Source organism: Pinus tabuliformis, chromosome Q (genome assembly GCF_031772625.1).
Source record: "Pinus tabuliformis cultivar Carrire ecotype Pingquan chromosome Q, CPIR1, whole genome shotgun sequence".
Lineage (NCBI taxonomy): Eukaryota > Viridiplantae > Streptophyta > Pinopsida > Pinales > Pinaceae > Pinus > Pinus tabuliformis.
The window spans coordinates 660312051-660323075 of record NC_142296.1 but is presented as its reverse complement, the minus strand read 5'-3'; the positions used below and the strand labels follow the sequence as shown (position 1 = coordinate 660323075).

At 30.3% G+C, this 11025-nt stretch overlaps 1 pseudogene; it reads right to left on the bottom strand.

The window, feature by feature from the left end:
- Positions 1 to 2463: 2463 nt before the first annotated feature.
- Positions 2464 to 2913, bottom strand: LOC149221260 (ubiquitin-conjugating enzyme E2 11 pseudogene; annotated as a pseudogene).
- Positions 2914 to 11025: the final 8112 nt, after the last annotated feature.

Below are 11025 nucleotides of genomic sequence, written 5' to 3'. Positions count from 1 at the left end.
CTTTTCCCAAGCTACCTTATCCTGTTCATTAGCAAGCATCTCTTTTGTAACATTGAGTCATTTGTGGACATTAAAAGCATTTTCCTCTGTCTTTCTTTCTTTGATATTAAGTTTTTTCTACTGATTGGAGATCATATTACATGATGCATGATTAACAAATGCTTCTTATTTGTACGAAAAATACACTGGAGATATAAAAGACTTAAGACACATGATAAATGAAGAGTTTGGTTTTATTTATCTAGATCACAATATCATGCATATGAAAATTATTTCACCATTTGAAAAACTTATTGTTTCTTTATCCACTCACTATATGAGTTCCATTGGGAATGTAGAGCCTTAGAACAATAATATATTGGTGCAATTTTCAAAATTTCATATAATCTACTAATTATCAACACTAAACTCTTTATAAATGAAGTTGAAACACTAAAAAACGGTGCTTTCCTTTTAATTTAAAAGAGAATTATCATGGTAAATTGGTATAAGAATATTAGTAGAAAAAATCACCTAGTCATAAGCCTAAATATTGGCAAAGGCTAATTCTTAATGTGGCACAATCAATTAACCATGTGATCTTGCTACATGATGCAAAAAAAAATGACCCATGGATCCTAATACTTTTTAGGGTTCTTTTCCAATTCAATAGGCTTTTCTTCTTCTTCTTCCTGAGATGGTAAAGATAATGACTCAAGAATGACTCTAAGCTTAATAGATAACCAAATTCTCAACATACCTTGCAATTTCCACACTAGCCACTTACAGATTTTCAATCAATGTTTAGATAATAAATAATGGATGGGCATAAAAAAAACATAAACATTAACACCAAAAATAATAATAATCACATGAACCTAGTGAGAAAGTGGAAACACATAAGATATCATCTTCACATTGGATACTTTTGGAGAAAGGCAATCTTGAGTACCATGATCAAATAAAGAAACACGGAAACACATAAGATATCATCTTCACATTGGATACTTTGGAGAAAGGCAATCTTGAGTACCACGATCAAATAAAGAAACACCAGACTATGGGAGAAGTGAGCGTTAGTTTTTAAAATTTTGATATAAACATTGGTTTTCAAGAGAGATTGCAATTAACAATGTACAAATTACTGAATAAATAATTACCAATTAAACTTTTAAGTCACGTTTTAAAGGTGCAATTAAGTTGAGCTTTCATCTTGTCATTCAATTGATGGACACTGAATATTAAATATAACATAAATATATAGGAGTAGCATGTGAGTGTCAGTTTTATAAAGAAGATTCTTTTTATTATTAATAAAAATATAGATAGTCAGTTTCATTTTAAAGGGTTATAAATATGAGTTATAAATACAAGACTTAAAAGGTTGTAAATATTTAAAGGGTTGTAAATATGAGTTATTAATTGTTTTTACTCAAAACCTGATAAATAGCAATTTAGCAATTTCTTTTTAATTGAGTGACTCAAATTCATGTTTCTTTAGGTTGAAGGTAAACCCACTAAAGTGGAAAAAACTGTGATGCCAATAATTAGAGGGATTGTCATCATGGGGTGATAAGAAATTTAATATTCCAAGAAGAGGAGGTAGTAGTAGATTCTAAATAAATTAGAAATGCAACAACATAAATGTTTGCAACGAATTTAGAGAGATCCACCTTGTTGAATAATGCACACACTACATGGATGATGGATTTTTGCACTTTATGCCTTACGGCGTTTTCTTTGCAACATCTAGTGCAAATGCTAGTTATATGACAAAAAAACTGAATTGTAAGTTAACAATGGCAATAAGAGCCCTAGTAAGTTTCATCTATCTAAATAAATGAAATACTAAATCTTAGGGACCAAGATTTCTCATAGTATTGTCTTTAATGAAGATTATAAATAGATTTGGATCCTGCATTGGTGTCTTTTGATCAAGGGTAAAGAGTAATAAATTTATTTTGATTCGTTTTCTTTATTTAGACTTTCTCAAAATAAATTTAAGTGCGCTTAGTTATTTCTTTCTCGCATATTATTATATTTTACAACTTTAATAATAAATTTTACATTATAGCTCTATCTATAATATGTTGTAATTAAACATTTAAAATTTAATTTTTTTTATATTTATTATAAATTTAATTTAATGAAAAATCATATTGGTTTTGTCGATCTAATTTTTTATATTAAAAATATTACTTATTAAAATGTGAATAAAATGTCTTAAATAAAACAAAAGAAATTTTATATATTCAATGAACTCACAATTAAATTAAATCTCAGCTAATTATGATGCATTTTCTATCGTGGCAATTGGCAATTTGATGATGCATAGACTAAAAGACATTTAACAATACTGATTAAAAGGTAAAACGAATAATATATAAATGTTACATAAATTAATATAACATTAAAAATAAAAAATATACGGGAAATAACAACAATAAGGATGATCATTCAAATGATAAAACGGAACACTGGGATTTACTGGGTGGCATATTTTTTAGTCCACAACTTCGCTGTGTCCTCGTACCGACATCTATCGTTATTGTAAATCTGGGCAATTTCAGGGGCAAGAGGTTCTCCAGTGTTTGGGACACTTAGAAGGGTGGATATTGACGAGAGTATCTGGGAAATTGTGAGTGCAGGAGACCATTTCTCCTTCAAATTTTCAAGACAAATGTTTCCTTTGGAGTTAATGTTTGGATGATAAATCTTCGTCTGGAAAGTAACTTTAGGAGGCTTGAACGGGTAGTCTGGAGGCATCTGGATATCTATTCTGAAAACTCCCCCGTTAAAAACGCTGTTAGCAGGTCCCATAATATGTGCCTGCCAGTGAAACATATCATCTCCTACGGGTCCAACGCTTTTACAGAATGAGGGAAGATTCTTCTGTAAATCCTGAAGCTCCTTCATTATACGCTTAGTCGCCATTGCTTTCCAAACTTGTGCTCCCCACCACCCTCTGTAACTCACACGTACCGTGCCCTTCATTTGAATAGAATCCACCCGAATTAATCTCTGAAATGAGAAGTTGAAAGGACTTTTGAGATCCAAGAAGTTGGAAGGACATATAACGCACTTATATAATAGTTATTTATATGGGTTCCACCATTTTCTTGTAGCATATGGCCTAAATATAAAAACTCTCAATTCGACCTTATCCATGAAAAGATTGACAAACGGACTCATCAAAACTACAATAATCATGCGAAAAGAAGTAATCTTAAGAGTCTAGGAAGTTGATACCAGGAGAAAAAATATACTACACATGATTTGGAAATGGAAACTATCATTGATACTCTTATGATGTGGAGACATTATCTTAAATTATAGACATCATTATGGATTGAGGAACTTGTTCGAGCAGTTGAGTTTGAAATCCTGATAGATTAGGTGGCTTGAATTGTTAGCCAAATACAATTTTGAGATTAAGTACATTAAAGGAATGGCCAACAAAGTAGTAGATGATCTTAACTGAAGAGTGCATTTAATGCATGTTTGAACAATAAGTCTATGTAAGACATATATAATATCTAAAGTTAAACAATGTATTGAGTTGGATCAACAATATTTGGCCATCAATAAAAATTTGCAACAAGAGAAAAAGGTGCCAAAATATCTAGATTATGAGCTCGAATAAGATGAAGTTATTCTTTATAAAGGTTGTAGGTATATTCCAAATGTGCAAGAAGTGAAAGAGTTAATTGTGAAGGAGATGCAAAGGGTGCCTTGTCCAAGACATCCTAGATATCGATATACTATTACAGTGGTCAAGAAATAGCATTTTTTGCCTGAATTAAAGAAAGATGAAGCAAATTACATAGCGAGTTGTTTGTAGTGTCAAAGAGTTAAGGTTGAATACAAGCGTCTAGTAGTCTTTTTACAACCCATACCCATTCCCCAGTGGAAGTGGGATGTCATGTCAATGGATTTTACTACTAAGTTTCCAAGGACATGTAAAGGGCATGATGCAATTATGGTTGTGGTTGAAAAGCTTACCAAAGCTAATCATTTTCTTCTAGAAAAATTGACGGATGAAGAAGATAATATAGTTGATATTTTTATGAGAGAGATTTGCAAGCTACATGGTTTTCCTAGGGAAATTATTTGAGATAGATATCCAAAGTTCACATCAACTTTTGGATCGATTATTCAAAGGGTTGGGCACTAATTTGAATTTTAGTATTGTTCATCACCCTTAGTCATATGGATAGACAAAGTTTGTTAATCAAGTGATTAAATACATGTTACAAATTTATATCATGGATAAATCATCGAAATGGGAGGACTACCTACATGTGGTGGAGTTTTCATATAATAAAAAACATCATGATTCATTGAAAATGTAGGTTTTAGCCATGTACAAAAATTACATGCAAACATATTCTTACAACAGAAAAATATATAATGGAGAGAACATAAAATAAATATACATAAAGATTTCCCCTAGATCCCAAAAACTAGGACTACCAGATTGATTTTTCATTATATTCCTTTCAATGTTACAATACATATATATAAATGATGAACCATTCATAAACCCCAATCCATAACACTTGATCAGACCATAACCATAGTTCCCTTGATCGGTCTACAAAATACTATGGGCATAAAACCATCATAGCCAAAATAAAATAAGTTTGTTTGAGGAATAATATGGTAGGACATTTCATACTACTACGAGCTAGAGAAATCTCGTAGACAGAGTCATGGTTGGTCCATAATGCTTTTAGAAATAGAAGAAAAAGCTGTGAAATTAGGTAAACCTTAAGCTTCCCAATATAGGCATAAAATTTATGTAGATATGCATATAGTTTACAGATAATTTAAAGTTGGAGATCATGTGTTTTTCAAATTTAGGCCACAAAAGAGCTCATTAAAACTAGGAAATTATGCCAAATTAGCACGACGTTATTGTTGAACTTTTCAAATCCTAGAGAGGATTGGTCCAATTGCATACAAACATTCTTTTCCTACATCCATGCATGTTCATGATGTATTCCATGTATCTTTGATTAAAAAGTATATTCTTGCTAATAATCATGTGATTGATTGGCATATGATCCAGGTGGAACTACAGGGTAATTTCGAAGCACATCCCATATATATCTTCGACAAGAGGTGCTTTGAAACTGATGCATAGGAGTGGTAAAGGTAAAATGCACCTTACTTGGTCCTAATGAGGCTAATTGGGAGAAATAATATGTGACAAGACAAGAACACTCTCATCTTTTTTATTGATTCATTGTATACGCATGCATATATTCAAGATTGAGGATAGTGCATAAAATGGTGGGGGGGGGGGGGGGGGGGGGGGGGACAGCGCAAGCAGGAATGTAAGGCACCTGTTAGTCTATGATGTAAAAATGTGTAGCTTTATATTAGGTTTGTAAGCCATGAACATTTTGTGGGCCTTTGTGCCTATGTATTTATGTATTATATTTTAGGGTCATCGTGCCTAAGCATATATGTCATTTTTGGTTATGTGGCCAAAGGGACAATATTGTAAATAAGTTGTAATTGATGTACATGTCCTTATAATAAGATAATAAAAAATAGGTTGGATGTGGATCCCACTCCACGGTAAGAGTATGGGGGGCATGAGACTCCATGGACAAGGGATAACAATGTTGGTTGACAAGTGTTGGTGATGTGGACACCTAGGGTGCCCACTTGGATTCAGGGTGTGCCACATGTTAGAGAGGCCATGCAATTATGGGCTATATATATATATATATATATATATATATATATATATATATATATATATATATATAACAAAATTGATTACAAAATTTACCCAAGGGGACCCTATCCCAACAATTGATGGAAATTGTTGGGATAGTGTCCCCTTGGGTAATTTTGTAATCAATTTTGTTAATTATGTAAAGTCTCTGCATTTTGAGAAGCGAAGCGTGAAGGTCCTAAGATTCAAAAGGGACTTTAGTCCCTTAGTTTGTTAGAAGATAGGATTTTTTGTGACCCGCCCATGGTTCACGAACCATGGTATTGTAATGGAAAGAGCTATATAAAGAAGTCTTAGCAAGTCATAGGAGGTCAATTGAGTTGAAGATCATTGTATGGAAAAGTAGTCTGAGGTAGGAAAGTATGTTTCCTCTACTTAGGTGATGGAGAAATATCCTATAGATGTGTGCGTGGAGACCTTGGTAAGTCTGCAGGCTAAGTGTGTGGGCTTGTGCACCTGTGTGTGCAGGGAAGAAGAGTCCATAACAAATAAAATACATCTAATAAAGACTATTTTGGAGCCATAATTGTGTATATGTGTGTTTGTATTTCCTTATGAAATTTCTATATATTGACTTTATCATCTGAATTTATATGAAGAACGATTTAATTGGTCCGAAAAAGTAGTAGATTCATTCATTTTCTTGATGTTATGAATGTTTAAAGTGCTTCGTGAAGGGTTAGATTCTATTCTACAAATTGTTGCAATTATCTGTATTTTAAGGGTTAGGGTTCGCAAAGGTCATAAATAAGCCCTAGAAGCCACATGAACCCATCACACAGAACTCTAGATATAGAAACTTGGTTTTGTCATCCCCCAATATTGTTTTGAGTGAGATTGCATCCTACCCTACATGAGCTCTTGCCGAAAGGGCAAGTAGTTTAGGGTTTTGTTGGTTTGCATAGCTAACTCTGAACCTGGGTCAGGAACCCTCAAGCCAACAAAAATTATAATGGCATTGATTATAATGATGATGATTATAATACTAGTGACTGCACTTCAGTACCGAGAAAACCATTAGTAAGCCCTAATCTTGGGTTCTGGACTAGCTAGGAGTTTTATTGGTTCAAGGCCTAGAGGGTGCCTAAAGCCTTGGAGCAGAATGGTTGTTAGGTGGCACCTTGGAAATTATAGCCTGTAGGGTGCTTGGAGCCGAAGAGAAGAAATTTTTATTAGGTTGACGACTTGGCACTTGGCGTGGAGTGTGCCTAGATCTCTAGAGCAACATGACTGTTGGGATGGCACCTTAGCCATGGAGATATGCTTATCATTGGTTACCATTTACTTTGGAGTTGCATCCCCGACTCGTGGGTGACCCGTGGTTGAAATCCATTAACCACACAATCTATGGTAGGGGCAGAACATTGAGAGCCGTAGTTGGTCAGTTATTTTAGCTAGATAAGTATTCCATCATATGTATCATATTTTTATATGATTTTCTATTAAAACCCTAGATTTGGGGTTTGTGTGAAAATGCTTATGATATCAATAATTACACCATGCATTTCAATTATGTAACTTGTTTACTGAATATTTTAATTACGTGTTCATGATGGTGCATTTCACATTTAACATTGCACTGTTATAAACCCTAATTAGTCCTCGCATAAATGTATTTGAATAATGCCAATCAATGGCTATTTGTATTGTGAAACATTTGAATTATGGTTCTAATTTATCCATTTTGATATTTTGAGTGTTTCCAATTGCATTATAGAAAACCCCGTTCTACCACAACAATCAAGTTAGGTTTTTTCCATGGAGAAATTGTGTAATTAAGGTGTAGTAGACGTGGTAGTTTTTCCAAGAAAGAATATGGGGACATTACAAATTTAGCATAGGCTATAAAGGATGAGTTCGAGGGTTTAGTGAAGGTAATTTAGTTGAGGTATGATCCTAAAAACGATGACACTAGTTGTGAACAATTTGTAAAAGATTTGAAAAGAGTTAAAGAAAAATTATTATAACATGTTGGGAAAAGACATGAGGAAAGGGATCTTGGATAAAATATCCATCCATTATCACATCAACAAGAGAGATACCAAATTTTATGTAGGAGGTAGGTTGGAATAGATGAGGGACTGTTGTATTAGGAAGCATTTAGTTTCTTGCAAGTGGGTGTCAATGTGGATGTGGAGAGATGAAATATATTTTTTGGAAAGAACAAAAACTTTGCACCATAACATGAAGGCCTTAGCTAGCATGCCTCATTGGCACATTCCATGAACTATGTTTATAGTTACTGAATTTTTATTAAAATATAAAATATTATAAATACTTAATACAATAACAATGATAGAAATGATAGAAATTTAATAATGAAGTACTTACATTAGAACCAAAATCTAATATATCTCGCTTTCATATAATGTAAGCCATTTATATGAAAGTGCATCGAAGTTAAAAATATTATAAATTTTAGAAGAGTGGGAAATCAAAAATTATTTCAGTCACTCAAGGAGATTCCCATGTAAACACAATTTTAAAAAGAAAAAATAAAAATAAAAAACTTATATACATCTTGAAGTTCATGCCAACCCCAATTTGAAATTTGGATTTTATTATTGAAATATAAATTATAATAAGTTTGCTTTGTAATTAGTGATTGAACTAAACATAAAAGTTTATATGGTGTGTTGAGTTAAAATCATAAATTATGCGATGGGACCACCACTCACTATATTATGTTTTGATTGACAAACACATCATAGGAGTCCTGGCGTCAACAAAAGAAGTACCGCTGCATGAGTGAAGTTATGCTTCAAATATCTATTCATGGTTGGTATAATATCTATCCACCATTACATTATATAGCTACCATAGTTGACATAGATGGTGGGTTGCTATTTGTGGATAGAGCATGATCCCAACTATAAACTTTGGGCTTAGCTAAGATGCCCCTTCAACCCATGGTGGATTACTCTTATCCTTTTACGATTTTTTATTAACATTGTAATATTATAAACCATAAAAATAATAACAATAATGGTAAGTTAATTTAACCATTTAAAATTTCCATTTAAATTAAAATATAAGCATTATTATACACATTTTCTTAAAATTTACATTAAGGATATTTTTGCTAATAGAAAATTTTTCGCTCGCATTTCATTTCATGTGGTTCATCCATATGAAAATGCTTTGTGCATAATGGGACTTTATAATAATTTTTTTTTTTTTAAATGAAAGGTTAAGCATGGTGGAGAATTTATACTAAAAACACTTGCATTTGATTTCATGTGGTTCATCTATATGAAAATGCTTTGTGGATAAAGGTTTTTATTTTATCGTAAATTGTTTTATGAAAAGTAAGCCTGGTTGAGGATTTATACTAAAAAGTATGATCAACTTTATTTCGAGGATGGAAGGAGATTTTAATAATAATATGATTAGAAAAAAATAAATTTTTATATACACATCGAAATTGATATTAATTTCGTAATGAATAATCTATAATTTATTATTGAAATTTAAATAACAAATTTATTTTGAAATTAAAATTAAAAAATAAATAAATTATTGATTTAAATAAATATAAATTTTATTTTTCATAAATATAAAAAAATACCAAAATATGTTTGAAGTTTAAAACCATGTAAATATTTTATAATAATACCCCACCAACCATTCAACTGAGCAAGATGAGGGAACTGAGCCAAGGGAACAAGAGAGATAAAAAAAAAACTCATTATAAATAAGTTAAAAAAAAATAGTGTTTATATATTTTTAATTTTTTTTTAATGTTTATTTATATTTTATGGGACTACTCTTGATATGAAGGTATTTTGAATTAGCCTTCAATGTCATAAGTCATAAGGATGTGTGAGGATGAATAGGTTTCCATGTAAATTATTAAACTAATAATATAAAGGAATTTAAAACGAGTCTTTAGTGTCACGGGGATGTGTGGGGATAAATAGATTTTTATGTAGGTTATAAAAATATTTATTTCAATGGACATTATTGAGAGTAAAGAAATTAAAGATAAGATTTAATTATTTTATTTTATTTAAAATGTAAAATGAAAAATGGTTTATTGTAAAAGTAAATGTATATAAAAATGATAGATGCCATTAAAATGAAAGTAAAATATATTATTGTCATAAAAAATCAAAAACATTGTATCAATAATTATTTTATTAGTTTTGATTAAAAATTAATATGATAGAATTGTTAGGTAAACATCAAATATCGTATGAAGTTCTGCCAGTTTATGTATGAAGTCCAATATTGGAAAAGGTTATTCAATATTATGTGTATCAACTCAAACGTTAGATGCAATTAAAGAATGGGATGACAATTTTACGAGGGTGGATATAACGACATTATGTGATATGGTAAACGTAATGGTAATTGACTTTTTAAAATCAACCTGCTTGATTAATATGTTTAATATTGTAGCATTACGTATGGTAGATTTTCTATCTTGAATATTTTGTGAATACATATTTTTTTTTAAGTTAAAAACTAATTTAATTAGTGATATTTTATTGATACGTTTTATATTATGTAATTGCAGGCGGCCGATGTTTTAGTGATGCGAGATCTTTTGGATTTGACACTTGAAAATTTGTCTAGATCTTTTTAGTGATGCCAGATCTTTTTAGTGTAAAATGGTTTATTTTTATTTTATTTTGAAATTTGTAATTTGGTTATTTTTTATTTTTTTAAGATTTAGTGTGTATTTAAATTTGGTATATTTTGAAATTTTTTTGTTTTATTAAAGAATTATTTTTATTATTTTTAATTAATATGGTATTGATAAGATATGATATTAATTTACAATATTATAATAGAGTATGTATTTACAAATTAGTAATTTTGATAGTAAAATGGATATAAATCTCCAACCATGGAAAATTTGGTTACATGTATATATATCACTTTTTTTATAACAATAATAATAAAGTTATAATTTATTTTTTTATATGTTAATTCTTTTATATTAAATAACAAAAACATTATTTTGGAAAAGATTTAATTTTTTTTGTATTAAATATATTTGTGTTTGTGATAAATATATATTTGTGTTTTTTTTAATTGTTGATATATATATAGACACCCTCTAATATATATAAAGACACTCTCTACAACATAACATATTACAAGGGACGTGTTGTCACATAATTTTTTTTATAGTTTTAAAAATTTAGTGTATTTTAATGGATATTTAAAATTTTTTAATTACAAAATGTTTTTCTTTAATCTTATCTTTATTTTGGTTAGATATTATATATATTTAAATTAAATTAGTGAAATGATGTGATTTAACATTAAATTGTTTCATAAGGTGGTTT